This window comes from Ictidomys tridecemlineatus, chromosome 13 (assembly GCF_052094955.1).
Source record: "Ictidomys tridecemlineatus isolate mIctTri1 chromosome 13, mIctTri1.hap1, whole genome shotgun sequence".
Classification (NCBI taxonomy): Eukaryota; Metazoa; Chordata; class Mammalia; order Rodentia; family Sciuridae; genus Ictidomys; species Ictidomys tridecemlineatus.
Genome location: NC_135489.1, coordinates 90,823,435 through 90,842,837, shown reverse-complemented (window position 1 = coordinate 90,842,837; position 19,403 = coordinate 90,823,435). Strand labels below are relative to the sequence as shown.

The window sequence follows — 19,403 nt, the reverse complement described above, 5'->3', positions numbered from 1 at the left end:
TTGGCATTGCATTGAACTTATAGAGAACTTTTGGTAATATCGCCATTTTGATGATATTAGTTCTACCTATCCATGAGCAGGGTATATTTTTCCATCTTCTAAGGTCTTCTTCTATATCTTTCTTTAGGGTTCTATAATTTTCATTATATAAATCTTTCACCTCTTTTGTTAGGTTGATTCCCAAGTATTTTATTTTTTGGGGGGATATTGTGAATGGAGTAGTTGTCCTCATTTCCGTTTCAGAGGATTTGTCACTGATATACAGGAATGCCTTTGATTTATGCATGTTGATCTTATATCCTGCCACTTTGCTGAATTCATTTATTAGCTCTAATAGCTTCTTTGTAGACCCTTTTGGGTCTGCTAGGTATAGGATCATATCATCTGCAAATAGTGATAATTTAAGTTCTTCTTTTCCTATTTTTATGCCTTTAATTTCTTTTGTCTGTCTAATTGCTCTGGCCAGTGTTTCGAGGACTATGTTGAACAGAAGTGGTGAGAGAGGGCATCCCTGTCTTGTACCAGATCTTAGAGGGAATGCCTTCAATTTTTCTCCATTCAGAATGATGCTGGCCTGTGGCTTATCGTAGATTGCTTTTACAATGTTGAGGTATGTTCCAGTTATCCCTAATTTTTCTAGAGTTTTGAACATAAAGGGATGCTGTACTTTGTCGAATGCTTTTTCTGCATCTATCGAGATGATCATATGGTTCTTATTTTTAAGTCTATTGATGTGGTGAATAACATTTATTGATTTCCGTATATTGAACCAGCCTTGCATCCCAGGGATGAATCCTACTTGATCATGATGTATAATTTTTTTGATATGTATTTGAATCCGATTCGCCAGAATTTTATTGAGGATTTTTGCGTCAAGGTTCATTAGAGATATTGGTCTGTAGTTTTCTTTCTTTGAAGTGTCTTTGTCTGGTTTCGGAATCAGGGTGATGTTGGCCTCGTAGAATGAATTTGGAAGTTCTCCCTCTTTTTCTATTTCCTGAAATAGCTTGAAAAGTATTGGTGTTAGTTCCTCTTTAAAGGTTTTGTAAAACTCTGCTGTATACCCATCCGGTCCTGGGCTTTTCTTAGTTGGTAATCTTTTGATGGTTTCTTCTATTTCCTCTATTGTTATTGGTCTGTTTAGGTTGTCTATATCCTCCTGACTCAATCTGGGCAGGTCATAAGACTTAAGGAATTTATCTATGCCTTCACTATCTTCTATTTTATTGGAGTATAAGGATTCAAAATAATTTCTGATTATCTTCTGTATTTCTGAAGTGTCTGTTGTGATATTACCTTTTTCATCCCGTATGTTAGTAATTTGAGTTCTCTCTCTTCTTCTCTTCGTTAGCATGGCTAAGGGTCTGTCAATTTTATTTATTTTTTCAAAGAACCAACTTTTAGTCCTGTCAATTTTTTCAATTGTTTCTTTTGTTTCAATTTCATTTATTTCAGCTCTGATTTTAATTATTTCTTGCCTTCTACTTCTTTTGCTGTTGTTTTGCTCTTCTTTTTCTAGGATTTTGAGATGAAGTATGAGATCATTTATTTGTTGGTTTTTTCTTTTTTTGAGGAATGAACTCCAAGCAATGAATTTTCCTCTTAGAACTGCTTTCAATGTGTCCCATAGATTCTGATATGTTGTGTCTGTGTTTTCATTTAACTCTAGGAATTTTTTAATTTCCTCCTTGATGTCTTCTAAAACCCATTGATCATTCAGCAACCTATTGTTCATTCTCCAAGTGATGCTTGATTTTTCCTTCATTCTTTTATCGTTGATTTTCAGTTTTATTCCATTATGATCAGATAAGATGCATGGTATTATCTCTACCCCTTTATATTGTCTAAGAGTTGCCCTGTGACATAATATATGGTCTATTTTTGAGAAGGTTCCATGTGCTGCTGAGAAAAAAGTGTAACTACTTGATTTGGGGTGGTATAGTCTATATATGTCAATTAGGTCTAGGTTGTTAATTGTGTTATTGAGTTCTATAGTTTCTTTATTTAACTTTTGTTTGTAAGATCTGTCCAGTGGTGAGAGAGGTGTGTTGAAGTCTCCCATGATTATTGTATGGTGGTCTATTAGACTCTTGAACTTGAGGAGAGTTTGCTTGATAAACACAGCCGCACCATTATTTGGGGCATATATATTTATGATTGTTATGTCTTGTTGGTGTATGGTTCCCTTGAGCAGTATGAAGTGTCCTTCTTTATCCCTTTTGATTAACTTTGGTTTGAAATCTATTTTATTAGATATGAGTATGGACACTCCTGCTTGTTTCCGCATTCCATATGAGTGGTATGATTTTTCCCAACCTTTCACCTTCAGTCTATGAATATCTTTTTCTATCAGATGCGTCTCCTGTAGGCAGCATATTGTTGGGTCTTCTTTTGTGATCCATTCTACTAGCCTGTGTCTCTTAATTGGTGAATTTAAGCCATTAACATTTAGGGTTATTATTGAGATATGATTTGTTCTTCTAGCCATATTTGTTTATTGATGTTTCTAAACCTGATTTGTTATCCTCTTTGACTATTTTTCCCCCTTTACTGTCCTATCTCCCATTGTTGGTTTTCAGTGTTATTTTCCATTTCCTCTTCCTGTAATGTTTTGCCAAGGATTTTTTGAAGAGATGGTTTTCTAGCTGCGAATTCTTTTAACTTTTGTTTATCATGGAAGGTTTTAATTTCATCTTCTATCCTGAAGCTTAATTTCGCCGGATACACGATTCTTGGTTGGAACCCATTTTCTTTCAGTGTTTGAAATATGTTATTCCAGGATCTTCTAGCTTTCAGGGTCTGTGTTGAGAGATCAGCTGTTATCCTGATTGGTTTGCCCCTAAATGTAATCTGCTTTCTTTCTCTTGCAGCTTTTAAAATTCTCTCCTTATTCTGTATGTTGGACATCTTCATTATAATGTGTCTAGGTGTGGATCTCTTATGATTTTGCACATTCGGCGTCCTGTAGGCTTCTAGGATTTGTGATTCTGTCTCATTCTTCAAGTCTGGGAAGTTTTCTTGTATAATCTCACTGAATAGTCTGTTTATTCCTTTAGTTTGGAGCTCTGTGCCTTCCTGTATCCCAATGACTCTTAAATTTGGTCTTTTGATATTGTCCCATAATTCTTGGATGTTCTGCTCATGGTTTCTTAGCAGACTTGCTGAGCTGTCTATGTTCTTTTCCAGTTGAAATACTTTGTCTTCATTGTCTGATGTTCTCTCTTCTAAGTGATCTAATCTGCTGTTAGTATTCTCAATTGAGTTTTTAAGTTGGTTTAATGATTCCTGCATTTCCAGGATTTCAATTTGTTTGTTTTTTATTACCTCTATCTCCCTGTGAAATTGATCTTTTACTTCCTGGATTTCTTTGTCAATGTGATCTTTCATTGTCTGATTTTGCTGTCTCATGTCTTCCTTGAGACTCCAGATCATCTGAAGCATATATATCCTGTACTCTTTATCTGACATTCTGTCTGTTGCAGCTATTACCTCTTCTAAAGTTGAGTTGACCTGCATTGCTTGTGGACCTTTCTTTCCTTGTCTTTTCATACTGCTCGCGTTTCTTCCTGCTTGGTGCAACTGTTGTGTTTTTGAAATTTACCTCCTATTTATTTATATTGCTCTTGTATAGTTGGGAAGTCTCCCTTGCAGGGCGGGTAGTGGCTGTGCTCCTCCCCTAATTAGGGTGGTCTGTCTACCACGCTAATTGGTCGCAGGTCTGCCCCCACTGCAGGCACTGGTGGCTGTTCTGCTCTGACCCCACTCCAATTGTGGTAACGTAACTACCACACCCTGGGGTCGTTGGTCCTGATCTGGATGTGGGTGGCGGCTCTGCTGTGCCCCCACTCCAATTGGTGTGACGTGTCTACCACGCTGGCAGACCTCTAGGCCGGTGGGTCCCAGTTCTGCACAGCCCCCACTCCCAATGGGGGTACCTGACTACCTCTCCAACGGGTCGCTGAGCCCCCTCCGGACCCGAGCGGCAACCCTGCTCCACCCCCACTCCAACCAGTGTGACGCGACTGCCTCAGTGTTACGTGTCCACCACGTTGGCAAGCTACCTGGCCTGTCTTGCCAGTGGGTCACTGGTCCTATTCTAAGCGTGGGCGGCTTCTCTCTTCAGCACCAGCTGCATTTGGGGTTTCATGGTACCACGCCGGCGGGTCACTTGGCCTGCTCTGGGCGCAGGTGGAAGCTCCACTCTGCCCCCACAGCACCCAGCAGGACCCTGGCCGAGAAGCAGTCACCGCCGGTTCCCTAGCCTTGGGCCAAAGCAGCTTAGGTAGCAAGAACCCCGCCTTTCCGATCCGGATACACTCTCTCCGCTGGGAGCTGGCCCCAGCGAGCGACCCCCGGGGTTCCCCAGCCCCAGGCCAAAACTGTCTCGGGAGTCAGAACCCAGTTGCCCCAAGCTCAGCGCACGCTCCACTTGGAGCTCGCCTTCACAGGCAGTCTCCGCAGATTCCTCAGACCTGGGCCCGGTTAGCCCCGGGAACCCAAGTCCCGGGAACCCAAGTCCCGCTGCTCAGTGCCCGGCGCACGCCTTGCCAGGCACGAGCCTTCAAGAGTATTCTCCACAGGATCCCTAGTCCCGATCCTGAGCAAGAAATCTGTCTGCTAGACGAAGGCAAATACCAGCCTGAATTCACCTGTTCCGTAGCTGAATGAGCTGAGATCAGCAGAACAATGGGATGATTACATCATCTCTCCAAGATGGAGGCCGCCGTCCTCCGTGGTCAGACCGGTGACTGGAACCGCCGCTTCTCTCCTCTGTCTCAAGCCGGAACTCCGCACCAAGCGCTGCCGATGTATCACTGGCAGGGGCCCCCCGAATCCGTATCGCTGTTCTCCCTCTCCTCGCTGTTCTCCCGCTCCGGCTCCCTGCCGATCCCCAGCGCGCGCCGCAGACAACCCGCCGCGGAGCAATCAGGCTATGCGATCCTCCGTGCGGAGAAATGGAGCTCCCACTGCCGAACCTCGCACGATGGAAACCTGTCTATTAGATTCTGTAGCGCCTCAATTTCACTGGAAATTCCCAACAAGATATCCTTCAGCCGTTTCCTATCTTCTTTCACTGGCTCAGTGATGCGGCGCACTGGGGTGATGCACTCCCTTCGCCGCCATCTTTCCTGCTCCCCCATTCACTCTTGAAACAAGTCCCACTTCAAATGATACAGGGTTAGCCCAAGCATACATTCATCAGTGAACCAGCGACATTTTAAAATTAATTGCCTTTTGGTTCTTCTCACCTCTTTTCCTCTCCCTCTCCCTACCCCCCATACTGGAGTGTTATGGTTTGGATGTGAGGTTCCCCAAAAGCTCATGTGTGAGGCAATACAAGAGATTTCACGAGGGAACTCATTGGGTTGCGAGAGCCTTAAACGAATCAATGCAGTGATTCACTTGAATGGATCAACCTGGTGGTAACTGTAGGCAGCTGGGTGGGGCAAGGACGTGAGTCACTGGGGGTGTGCCTTTGAGGTATATATTTTGTCCCTGCTGAGCGGAGAGGTCTCTGTTTCCCCGTGCCATGTCCTGAGCCACTTCCCTCCACCACACTCTTCTGCCACGAAGTTCTGCCTCATCTCAGGCCCTGAGGAATGGAGTGGCCATTTGTGGACTGAGACCTCGGAAACCATGAGCCCTGAATAAATTTTTCCTCCTCTAAAATTGTTCTTGTCAGGTCTTTTAGTCACAACAGCAACAAAACCGATTGAAACATGGGAATTAAATCCAGACATGCTTTACCACTGAGCTACACCCAGCCCTTTTTACGTTTTGTTTTGAGACATAGTCTCACTAAGTTGCCCAGGATGGCTTTGAACTTGGGCTCCTTCTGCCTCAGCCTCCTGAGTTGCTGGGATTACAGGCATGAGCTTCTGCGCCTGGCCTTGTCTCTTCTCCTCTAACCCAACAAAGCACATGAACTTCACTTCAGTCACTTCAGCCCGTGATGCAACCAAAGGATTCCCTTTACAGTTCTTGAAAGAGGCAAGGAACAGTTCAGGGAAGAATATTTTACATTTTTTCCTCTTATCACTGACATTACTTAGACTCGCCTGTCCATGATGATAATAAAAAGCAAAATTGAAGAGGTTCAATCGCTGGTTTTTGAGTTCTCTACCTACAGACAGTGCATCATGCTCACACGGAGATGTCAGGGCAGACCATGGTTGCTAAAGATAGGCGTCACTTTTAAACTTAGATGGTTCATTAATTATATATGCAATAAAGAGTAAGTCAAAGGTGACAGCTCCCCAGGGCCCTGTCCCACAGACCACAAAGGACAACACTGAAACACAGAATCTGGCTGTCAGCCAGGCACCCGGCTCTGGGACACTCTGCTGCTGGGAGCCAGTTTTGAGATGGGAAAATGCCCAAACCTTATCAGACTCCAGGAGGTGCAGGAAATTCACACTTGCCCCCTGTGAGGTAAGTGAATCTGCTGAAACAAACTGACCGCAGGAAGATTAACCAAAACAAAAGCATACAGATTTATTGCCAGGCATGTAGGCAGAGGAGTCACACAAAATATGAAAACCCAAAGAGTCAAATGGTTGAGGGTTCAACACCCATTTTACAGGGGAGAAGAAAGTGAGGGCTTGGGCATGGTTTGAGGGGTAGTAAAGATTCTTAGGGGAGAGAATGAGCCCAGAACAGATGGCGGCCTGGGACAGAGCACCTCTGGGCTCCAGGTGTGGCGTTGATTTTCTGGCTCTTCCTGTAAGACATGAGTTGAATCCTCCTTGATTAGTGATGTTTCAGGAAGAAGATTTTCAGGAATAAGATTCAAGGTATTTGAGATTGAAGGGACTCCTGTTTGGTGGATCCTGTCTTTAGGTAGGGGAGGAAAATTTAGAGAATCCTTTCCTGTGTTCGCAGCTCCCCGGGGGCTCTCGGTTTCACGTCTGAAGCAGCATATTTGGGGATATGATTTTCTGAGCCCCCAACAGAGGCGAAGAGAAACTCCTATGACAGCCTTCCAGAGAGATCGGAAGGCAAGAGGGAGGATCCTGAACCACACGACAGGCTGCCCTTCCTGTGCCCCAGAGGAGGGGGGCGAGTCTCCTGCTCAGTGTGGAACCCACACCAGAGTAGGGCGGGAGACTCCATGGGTCTTCCTTCCCCGTCACCACAGGGCAACAAATCCAGAGCCACGGGGAAGCCTGCCCTCCTTAGGGCACTGTTGGAGACCCACTGCGGCTCAGGAGGAGGGACAGAAGGAAACCCTGCCCTCACCTTAAACAGGGGGTAACCCTAAAGGAGTTTAAGCCGGGATGCACTGGAAATAACCACAGCAACAAAACCCAGACTTGGCTTGGAAGCTTGATTCCATCCCCAGAAGCCTCACAAGATACAAGCGAAGGCCCTGCTCCACACATCACCCCACGGGGCTCCTCAGTCTCTTCTCTGGTCTTCAGACACGTGGACGTCACATGGCCCTCAAAGGCACAAGTAGAGGAAAACTTCCCCAGAGGGAAAACAACCAACAAAACCAGGCTCCGACGTGACGCAGGTGACTGGGAACAGAGCACAGGCACTGTGAAGAAACCGTAGTGAGTAGGTTAGAAGCCCTTGCAGAAGATGGAGAGCAGGCCTGATCAGATCATTTCAACAAAGATCTAAAAATGAAGATAACGATGGATCACCTGGTAATGTTACAAACTAAAAACGCCTAAGGGAAGAAGAATGCCTGCCCTGGGGGCCCTATTTGACTATATTCTCCATTATCCGTTGTGATCTTTACAAACACATATTCATGTATTACTTTTGTGTCAAAAACTAGATAAAACATAAAAAATTAGAGGAAGGGCAGTAACCGAAGGGAGCTGGGGCCGGCCTTGGCATCCTCCTTGCTCTGAGGCCGCACATGAGATGCAGAATCAGAGAGCGGGGGGCAAGTAAGGAGCTGCTTTGTCGGGTGCCCAGGAAGAGGCTCTCAGTGAAGACGCTGGGGGGTTAGTGCTCAGTGGGGTGAGTCGGTCTTTCCTTTGCCAGTCTGAAAATGAGCTGCCTCATCTCAATGTGCAGAAACACACCCAGTTATTACTCATGACTTTCGCAGCTGCAGGGTTTCTCCAACAAGGAAAGGTCTCTGGTGTCTGTCCCCACTGGCCCATTGGTAAGTGTGCAACGATGAGAAAATGGCAGGAGGAGCCAAGCCTCAAAGCAACCAACCGCGGCCTGTGGTGCAGTTTCCTTTTCTATGGAACATGTGTCTATGGCTTTTTATTATCATTATTATTATTATATTATCATTATTATTATTATTGCATTTGCTCTAACATGTTGCTGTAGTCGGTGAGTAATTGTCCCCAGGTGATTTGATAGAATTAAACATTTCAACCTTTTCTAATACTAAGCCAAGAGCTTGGGAGAGACCATCCCTGTGCTGGGGATGGTCAAGTAACCAGAACAGAAATATTTCCAAGTCATCCTGCATAGGAATTGGGGTCTAAATTCCAAAATCAGATTAAGACAATACTGTGATGTTCCATTTGGTGCCTCTCCCAAGTTCCAGAGGGATCCCAGCTTCATAGTAAAAAAATAATAATAATAATTTATTTTTATTTATTTTATTTATTTATTTTTGCAGTACTGAGCATGGAACCCACGGCCTCATGCCTGCTAGACAAGTGCTCTACATCCCCAGCCCCACAGTCCTGAAATTGAAGAGGCACGGGGAACTTTCCAGATACCATGGAAGTTTTTAATTTAACTTTCCCTCACCACCGGCTCTTGCCACATGCCCATTTCTGTTTCTACAGCTTTGACTTTACTAATAACCCAAAGCAATTGTTGCCAACCTGAATTCAAACTAGACTTAGAATTTATCCATTAAGACCTGAGTTTTCCATTCTAGGAGTTTTTCAACAAAATTGACACAGGTGCATTAAAATAAACCTATTTTATTTTAGAGTTGTCCAGAGCTTCTATGTGTTATTATATTAATATTAATCAATACTATTATACTACTATATATTTATTTTCTTATTTTTCTTCTAATAAAATTGTATTATATATTATCTAATCCCGTTACATGTAATATGCTATGGTTGATGTTTTGATTTTGTGGCACCCTGAAGGGAACCCAGGGCCTTGCACGGCCCAGGATCGACCACTAAGCACATCCCCAGCCCTACATGTAGGGTTTTCTGGGTGTTCCATGTCTGGGATGATGGGACAAAGTGGGTGAACAGAGGAAGGGAGAGAATGGGTCAGGAGCCGAGCAAATAGAAAGCATCTTTTAGTGCCTTCTGTCTGAGGATGTGGGACGCCCAGATGCATGACTGAATTCAATGCAGGGGCACAGTCTCCCACCCCAGGGGCGCAGCCTCCCACCCAACAGGATTTAATGCATGACTATGAACTCACATTAAAATAAATCCATTGCTAAAGACTTGGAGAAGAAAATGTCTCAAATAACTGGGGAAAACATTGGTACAATGTTAAGCAAGAAAAACATTTTTAAAATTTTTATGTTTGTACTCTTCTATTTTGAGAATTGCTGCCTTGCTTTTGCTGTTACTGTAGAGGTCAAGATTTTATATATTTGTCAAAATGACTTTATTCTTTCTAGAGAAAGTTAAATGTTTTGTTTCTCCTCATTTAAAATAGCCATGGCTTTGCTTGTGTTTATTTATGACAATAAAATATGGTAATTATTGGGCTGGGATTGTGGCTCAGCAGTAGAGGGCCCGCTTAGCAGGCACTTGATTTGATTTGATTCTCAGCATAAAAATAAAAGGTATTTGTTGTGTCCATCTACATCTAAAAATTAAATATTTTTTTTTAAAAAAATATATATATAGTAATTATTTAAAAGAGAAGAGAGTGCTATTTTCAAATAAATAGGATTAGAAGCCTCATGTAACAATTTCTTCTACAGAGCCTCAGCCCCGCCACTAAGAGAAGTTCAATTCTGATGAATATAAAATTGTCAATAGTTTTATTATCATAAACTTTCATCGGTTATTTCTAGGAAAGTGCCAGATATAACAAAAAATCTTCTCGTGACATGCAATTTTAAGCAGGAAACATGGAAAATGTCATTTGATCTAAGATGTCGTTACTAGCATCTTTGCCAAGGAGGTGAACTCTCTCTTGTCTCCTTTCCTCCGCTACTAAGTCAGAACATGGCAGGAGAGGATAGGGCAGGCACAAGTGTGGGAATGTGGAGACGCAGAGAAGGCACCCTGAGATGTGGCCACAGATTCCCTGGAATGCACTTGAGGACTTTCAGCCTCATGTTTTGCTGCCAGAACGCCAGAGATGGAACTGTACGAAATATCCCCTCATTTCAGTCCCCTCTGTCGCAGGTGGGGCTTTTAGAGGGACAACCTCGTGACCATGTCTGAAAGGAGTACTTAAATGAGGTGTGATTGCGAGTTTCCAACTTGAGTCGATTTAACAACAGCCTTGTGGACAAATACTCCCCTCCTGGGCTCATGGTCCCGGTCCCCCTCCTTCCACTAGCTGCCTGCCAGACCCACTCGCTCATGGGAGACCCTATAAAAATCCACATTTTGATTTGGGCAAAATAATGAACTGGGGTCGCTTTTCCCCTTACTCTTCCATTCAGATAGTCCTGTCTATGCCCTGCTTCTCCCACACTTTCCCATCAGTGTAGACCACCTATGGACACTGGGTACACATGCTCAGCCAACATTTAAATTAAATATATCCAGTGTGAACTTTAATACCACAACCTTGAAAAATTATTCACTATTATTTCCCTGAGCAAATTGTGATTCTTATAATTCTTCACTATAGTGTTTATGTGCAGGTAAGTAATGAGGCTCCAAATCCAGTTGGTTCCTTACTCGTTCTTAATTCCTACTAAACCATAAAGTGCCATCTATACTCCAGATGATTGGAAGCACCGCCAAGTGTTTTGTGGTGGTGTCAGATCGCTATGAGGACTCCATTGGCCCTTGGACCCAGAAAGTGTTGATTTCTCCCTGCATGGCAGCTGGTTCTCCAGTGAGAATGCTCTTTATGAATGTGCTATTTCAGACTTGAAGACAGCAGCTTTGGGATGTGGTTTTTACACACCCACTGACGACGCAGAATTATTTATCTTTCCACAGTGTGATGTTTTGAATGTGGTTTGTGCCCTCCAGCGGTCCACGCATTGGAAGGCTCAGTCTGCAGGGCGGTGCTGGGGAGAGGTGGGGAGCCTCTGAGAGCAATGGCCTCATGGGGGACTTAGGTCATCGGACCATGCCCCTGGAAGGCAGTTCTCTTGGGACTCCCTGGTGGCTCTCATAAGATTGCTGCGAAGGACTGATTGGGCCCTGACCACTCGCTCTGAGTCCTGGCTGAGGATGTGGCTTCTGGCTCTGACCCACACTCCCATCATTGCCATTAAGAGGTCTCGATCCATTGACAGCAGGCTCCATCCCTCGGGGCTCGAGGTGAGGCAGGACATCGTGGGGGAAGAGTACAGCCAAGGGAACCAGCTCACATGAAGGTTAGGAAGCAGCGAGCTAGAGACCGTCTACTCACCAGACGCAAATACATGCCCAAAGCCACCCCCCAATTCCCACCTCCGGCAGCCACACCCCACCCCTGCAGTTACCACTCAGGCAATCCCTATCAGGGGATTAAAACCCTGATTAGGTTAAGACTCTCACAGCCCCGTCATTTCTCTTCTGAACCTTCTTGCATCGTCTCACAGCGAGCTTTTGGGGGACACCTCACATCCAAACCGTAACAATCACTGTGACCAAAATACCTGACCAGAACAAATTAGAGGAGGAGAAGCAGCATGGCTCCCAGTTTCTGGGGTTCAGCCCATGGACAGCCGGCTCCATTGCTCTGGGCCTGAGGTAAGTCAGAACATGATGGCGGAAGGGTGTGTCAAAGGAAAGGTGTTCCGCTTAGGGCAGACAGGAAACAGGAAAAGGGGGCAAGAGGAGCCAGGGGACAAGATACCATCCCTGGGCCCACTCCAGTGACTTATCTTGTCCTCAAGCCACATGCCTTCAGTAACTTTCTTGTTGGTCCATTCAAATTGTTAATCCATCCAATGGATTTATTCACCACTTAGGTTCCAGCTCTCACGACCTAATCGTCTCACCTCTGAACATTTCTGTATTACCACAGGAGTTTGGGGGGCACACCTCACCACGGTGAGGAAAGCTGACTGATATGCAAAGCATGAGAGGAAACAAAAAAAAGTCACGTTGTCCTAAGGACTCTAGCTTCCAGAGGTCAGGTGGCCTTGCCCTTCCATCTGCTTTCCTAAAGATGGGTCTCCAAGCCTCATCAGTAAATGTCATGGCTGCTTAACTGAGAAATGCTGTTGGAGACCATAAATAAATAGCAGTATCTCTTCTGGCCTTGTCAAACATGTAAGGTATCTGATGCTTCATTTCAAAACACGTCTCAACCTCCTTCCCCTTGACAGCCAAAGGGCCCAGCGTCTCAGCTGCTACCTACCCTCTTCTTCTCGCAGCACGCTGAGCCAATACTGGGCCGCTGCAGCTCGATGATGGTTGTTATTGATTATTCTCTCTACTTTACTCAAGGACCAGAACAGCATGGCTTGCTGACTCTTCTTGGAGGGTAAGGTGGTGTGTCAGCTGGCCTCCTGGTGGGACCTTAGACCTGTGTTACTACACCCTCCCAGCTCTGCACACCCGGCAGCACTATGCAGGGACAGAGGCAGGTGGAGAACGGGAATTCCCAGAAATTGTCAGGGAAGATGTTTTTGGACATGGGGGCTTTTGATGAGTCTCAAACTCTGGCATAAACTCAGCTTGCAGCCTCCAAATGAAAGGTGCTGAGATCTGTTTTCGTTTCCGCATGGATCTGTGTGCCTACTCATGCTGGACACAGAGCTGGGGACTTTTGTTGTTGTCATTTTTCTTTTCAAATAACTCTTCTTAATTTTTTAAAAAAGAACTCTTTTTTAAATGTGGTGGATAAAAGAATAAATATAATGTTTAAAATCTGATAAATTAAAGCTAAGTGTCTTAGGCAGGGTTCCCCAGAGAACCAGGACCAATAGGTTATACACAGATGTAAGAGAGTGGGTATTTCAGGGGATGTGACTCTTTCTGTTACGGAGATGACAAGTCTCACTGCAGGCCGTCTGTGAGCCAGAGACCTAGGGGTGCCAGTAGCTTGGCTCAGTCCAGTTCTGAAGGTCTCAGAACCCAGAAGCCAATGGTGTGACTCTCAGTCCAAGGCCAAAGGCCTAAAAAACTGGGCAGTCACTGGTCTGAGTTCTAAATCCAAAGACCAGGGAACCTGGGGTTCTGATGTCTGGGGTGGGGGCAAGAGTGCACCCCGGCTCTCAGGGATAGACAGGGGACGCTTTCCCCTGTCCTCTACTTTTCTTCCATCCAGGGCCCAGGCTGATCAGAGGTGTCCGCCCACGTGAAGGGTGGGTCTTCCCCACACGTCCACATGCCAGTCTCCTCCATGGTAATGGCCTGTGGTCCTTGAATCAATGTCCCTCACAGACAGACCCAAGGCTTCTGGATATTCCTTCATCCAGTCCCGTGGACACTGGAATCAACCATCACACTGACAGTAATAATATATACACCTATACGTAATTATACACAAGAGACCTTGGGGAAAGATCCCAAGATGGTAAAATGGCTACCTTTGAAGATTTTATTTCCTTCTTTATTTATCTTTATGGGCTCCAAACTGTCTACAGTAAACATGTATGCCTTCACAAACTTTGAAAAGAAAAAATTGCGCCAAAATACAAACGAGTAGTGCTAAGCAGGCCTCGGGGTCTGGGAGTTGCTGGTGCACTGTCCCTGGGGGGTGCTGTCCCAGGGTGCCCCGTGGTATTTATGGTGGATGTTCATTATCACACACCAAGTCTTTCAGAGAAGGTTTCTGCTACAACCACGCTCTTTTTGTAGTGTCAGTTGGGAGCATCAATTTAAGATATTTTGTCACATTTCCCCAAAAGGAATTATAATCATTACAACTAAATCCTAGATCATTAATCCTAGATCATTACAAATAAACCCTTCAGCATGCATATTAATTAGTTACATATTAATCTCTGAAATTTTATATATATATATATACAAATTGTAATATATATCATATATATATATATATATATATATATCAATTATGCATGAATCCACTGAAAACAGAACCTCTTTGAATTCATGGAGAGAAGCACAGAGGCTGAAGATGATGGGCATGACTGCATGAGCTTCGAGTGCAGACTTGGACATTAGTGCCCTCAAGATCCTTCCTGTACATAGGGGAAGGGAATCGGAATGGCTGCAGCAGACAAGAATGAACATGTACCACACAGCATTCGTTTGAAGGCAGTGCTGTGGTTCCAATGTCCCCTCCCAGATTCAGGTGTTGTCAATGTGATGACATTAAGATGTGGGGCCTTTATTAGATGGTCAGGCCACCAGGGCTCTTCCCTGTGAATGGGGTCGAAGCCTCTATAAAAGCGGCTTCATGCTGCATTCTGCTGGCTTTCCCTTCCTCCTTCTACCATGCAAAGATGCAATAACATGGTCCTCATCGGCCCAAAGGCTGGAACTGCCCAGCCTCCAGAACTTTGAGAAATCAATTTCTATTCTTTATAAATTACCCAGTTTCAGGTAGTCTGTTATAGTAACACAAACAGACTAAGACAGGTAGAATCCACAGTCATGGTCTGTGGTCCTTGGATCAAGGTCTAGAATCATCTCTCCAAAATTCCATCTTTCTTATCTTCCTAATGATTTCCACAGCAATCATAGTTTAAAATTACTCTGTTGCATTTACTTTGATAACGCCTGGTATCCATTATCGGCTCTAATCTTCTCTAGAGCCTTATTGGTTAAGTCACATTACTGTCATCTTACATGTGACGAAGCCCAAGCTTCAAGGTGTTAAACTGATGTGTCGCAGAGCAAGAAAGAATCAGAGCTGGACTATGGCCAGGAAGCCTGTCCAAACATACCGACCCAGATAGCTGGAGAGCTGCCATTACTGGATCACACACAGGGGGGTGAAGTCAGAACACACCAAGAAAGAAGAACCTCAGCTGGGCCACCGCTCTGCCCACCCCCAACCCCAGCCCATCAGTGAAAACCAGCTCCATTAAAAATGTCCGTTCCTGAAAGGGAGCATCTGTTCTCTGGTTGCTCGGTTGTTGCCAGCACTGGGTGGTACTTCCTGCTCCCTGTAGCACACGCCTGACCCTAGGAGCGTTTCAAGGTCTCACTGACTCCTCCCCTCAACTCAGACGCTCTTTCTCTCTCCCGTGGGTCCTCAGGACCTGCTGACCCTGATCGTGGAGATCCAGGTGGAGGCGTGGGCTGGTGTGTCCCAGCTCCAGCTGCAGCAGGGGCCCACTTCACGATTGGCTCGTGACCCTGCTGCTCTGCCACTGCAGCTTGTTTCAAAACCGACATGGTTTATTTTCCTTCCTCTTCTCCATCTCCCCCTCCCTAATCTCAGAGAGAGCTGGATGATCCTTCTTCCCTTGCCTCTCCTTGAGCTCACACACCGCAGGCAGGAAGGCGTGCACACTTCAGGACTGGTGCCAGGGACCTAAGAAAGGGCTCTCTCTCAAGGACACAGATAATCACGATCCCTGACAGAGCCCAGCTGGATGTAGCCTTGACCCTCCTCTTTAAAAGCCCTCTGTTCTTCCCCGTGGCTAGAACCACAGACTCTGGGACAGAGTCTCCCGAGTTTCTCCTTTGCTCACAGAGTAATAGAACTGTTTTGTCCTTTTTCTCAAACTTTATCCTCCTCACTGGATGGGCATCGGAACCAGACCGAGCTTTCCCAGCACAACCTCAGCACCACGCTTGGGACCTCCTGTTTCCTCCTTGGACCTGGGAATTTTGAAGAACTCTCAGGGAAGCCCATCCCAGAAGCTCCTGTTCCAGCCTAGCCAGTTCCCAGCGCAGATGTCGTGGGCAGGCAGAGATGACACAGAGTGATGCCCCCGAACCGCTGCACGGAAGTGGGACAGGAGCCACCTCGGCAGGACACTGCCAGGCCAGGAGCACTCTGCATCACAAGGGAGGTGTAGGAAGGGGGCCCAGGAAACAGAACGGTTTGTTTCCCACTTCTCCTGCTCTTGGCCAAGAATTAAAGTCCCCACGGCTCCGTCGGGGCTTGATCTTGTCATGGGTTCCACAGTTCTGAGAGGGAAAAGGGGCCACGCCCTGGGATCCAAAATTGATAACAAGACCACCTCTCCCTCTTTCTCAGAATGAACCTTTCTCCTCCTCAAACAGTGTGCTCTACGTCAGTCTTTCCTCTGCTCCTCTTGCTAGGCCCTTTTTTTTTTTTTTTAGGCATTTAAAACTTTTTTTCAAACATATATAAAAATAAAACGGGTAACAGAATGAACCTCTGTGTACCTGTCATTTAATTTCCTTCTAGCAGGTTTGGATGCTTATGCCTACCCTGCGATGGATCAGTTGAAACCCTCCACCCCAAGCTGATAGCATTAGTAGATGGGGCTTTGGGGGGGTAGCTGGGTGTGGGGGGGCATCCTCCTAATTGTGATTAGCGCTCTTCAGAAGAGACCCCAGAGAACTCCTCAGCTTCCTCCACGCCTGCCCTTCCCGCCTCAGAGCTGGGAGAACTGTGTGTGGTTTGTAAAGTGCCCGGTTTCTGGCATTTTGTTTGGGCAGCCCAAACCCATGGAGTCACCAGGGCAGGTGATTTTCACGTGCTATTCTTCTTGCAGGGTCTTCTTATTTTTGTTTTCAAGGATCTTCTTTTTATTAGCAAATTTCATCTTCTTCAAGTCAGACCTGGATTTTAAAAACCTATTTTGAAAATGTAGAAGGACAGAGAGCACTGGTCTCTTTCTCTTGGCATTCCTGCAATCACCACCTAGCTCTCTTCCAGGAGACATGGATACTTCTTATTAACTAGAAAAAGGGTTTTATTCAAGGAAGTGATAAGAATAAAAGGAGGAAAGAAGTATTGCAGGTGGTCTCGCTATTTCTGATCAGAATCCAAATGGAAGATCCAGGGAATCCCACCCAAGGGTTAATTCCAATTACAACCTTTTTATTTGGTAGACTTTTATCACACCCATTAAAAAGTTCCCAACGATTCTGGCAAATGTTGTGATTTAGAAATGAGCAATGAATGAAGCCTGTCCATGTTCTGCCAGGCAGCGGGGACCTCCTGCCTCCTGTGATGTCTGACCCACTTTCTGTGTTCCTAAATGTAGTTGAGGTAGACGCAATTTCTCACCAATGTAATATATGTAATTTTCCCCAATTACAAAGTTGCTTTCTAAGGGTCTTTGTTGATATTGGGTTGTTATTTTCCATGTGAAGACAAAATATTCTCAACCAACGGCCTCTCAGATACAGCAGGCTGTGACTCAATGGGACTAACCAGTGGAATTCATTTCTTTGGAATTAATTGATTTACTAGTAAGAGGCTGACATTTAACTAAACCCATACAACTGATATATAAAACCTCCAAGGAAGGTAAATTATTTCCAGGAACAAACAGAATATACCTTTGTGGGATAACATCTGCATCCTCTGAAACTGGCACTTCTTCCTGTATTCTTTTTTTTTTTTTTTTTTTTTTATTGGTTGTTCACAACATTACAAAGCTCTTGACATATCATACTTCGAACAATAGTTTCAAGTGAGTTATGAACTCCCATTTTTACCCCAAATACAGATTGCAGAATCACATCGGTTACACATTCACATTTTTACATAATGCCATACTCGTGACTGATGTATTCTGCTACCTTTCCTATCCTCTACTATCCCCCTCCCCCCCATCTTCTCTTTCTATCCCATCTACTGTAGTTCATTTCTCTCCTTATTTTTCTTCCAATTCCCCTCACAACCTCTTTTATGTAGTTTTTTATAACAATGAGAGTCTCTTTCCATTTCCATGCAATTCCATTTTTCTCTCTCTTTCCCTCCCATCTCGTGCCTCTGTTTAATGTCAATCTTTTCTTCCTGCTCTTCCTCCCTACTCTATTCTTAGTTGCTCTCATTAAATCAAAGAAGACATTTGGTATTTGTTTTTTAGGGATTGGCTAGCTTCACTGAGCATAATCTGCTCTAATGCCATCCATTTCCCTGCAAATTCCATGATTTTGTCATTTTTTAGTGCTGCGTAATACTCCATAGTGTATAAATGCCACATTTTTTTAATCCATTCATCCATTGAAGGGCATCTGGGTTGGTTCCACAGTCTAGCTATTGTGAATTGTGCTGCTATGAACATCGATGTGGCAGTATCCCTGTAGTACGCTCTTTTAAGGTCTTCAGGGAATAGACCAAGAAGGGCAATAACTGGGTCAAATGGTGGTTCCATTCCTAGCTTTCCCAGGAATCTCCATACTGCTTTCCAAATTGGTCGAACCAATTTGCAGTCCCACCAGCAATGTATAAGAGTACCCTTTTCCCCACATCCTCGCCAGCACTTGTTATTATTTGACTTCATAATGGCTGCCAATCTTACTGGAGTGAGATGGTATCTTAGGGTAGTTTTGATTTGCATTTCTCTGACTGCTAGAGATGGTGAGCATTTTTTCATGTATCTGTTGATTGATTGTATGTCCTCTTCTGAGAAGTGTCTGTTCAGGTCCTTGGCCCATTTGTTGATTGGGTTATTTGTTGTCTTATTGTCTAATTTTTTGAGTTCTTTGTAAACTCTGGATATTAAGGCTCTATCTGAAGTGTGGGGGGTAAAAATTTGTTCCCATGATGTAGGCTCCCGATTTACTTCTCTTATTGTTTCTCTTGCTGTGAAAAAACTTTTTAGTTTAAGTAAGTCCCATTTGTTGATTCTTGTTATTAACTCTTGTGCTATGGGTGTCCTGTTAAGGAATTTGGAGCCTGATCCCACAATATGTAGATCGTAGCCAACTTTTTCTTCTATCATACGCAGAGTCTCTGATTTGATATCAAGGTCCTTGATCCATTTTGAGCTAATTTTTGTGCATGGTGAGAGGAGGGGATTCAGTTTCATTTTGTTGCATATGGATTTCCAGTTTTCCCAACACCATTTGTTGAAAATGCTATCCTTCCTCCATTGCATGCTTTTAGCCCCTTTATCGAATATAAGATAGTTGTAACTTTGTGGATTAGTCTCTGTATCCTCTATTCTGTACCATTGGTCTACCCGCCTGTTTTGGTACCAGTACCATGCTGTTTTTGTTACTATTGCTCTGTAGTATAGTTTGAAATCTGGTATTGCTATACCACCTGATTCACACTTCCTGCTTAGAATTGCTTTTGCTATTCTGGGTCTTTTATTTTTCCATATGAATTTCATGATTGCTTTATCTATTTCTACAAGCAATGCCATTGGAATTTTGATTGGCATTGCATTAAACTTATAGAGGACTTTTGGTAATAACGCCATTTTGATGATGTTAGTTCTGCCTATCCATGAACAGGGTATATCT

At 44.5% G+C, this 19,403-nt stretch overlaps 1 long non-coding RNA gene across 1 annotated transcript; it reads right to left on the bottom strand.

Moving 5' to 3' along the window:
* Nucleotides 1–6,470: 6,470 nt before the first annotated feature.
* On the bottom strand, nucleotides 6,471–17,539 carry LOC144369985 (uncharacterized). Its single transcript, XR_013429870.1, has 2 exons — nucleotides 17,487–17,539; nucleotides 6,471–7,540 (listed from the first exon to the last, which is right to left on the bottom strand). It is a non-coding gene; the product is annotated as an uncharacterized LOC144369985 (long non-coding RNA).
* Nucleotides 17,540–19,403: the final 1,864 nt, after the last annotated feature.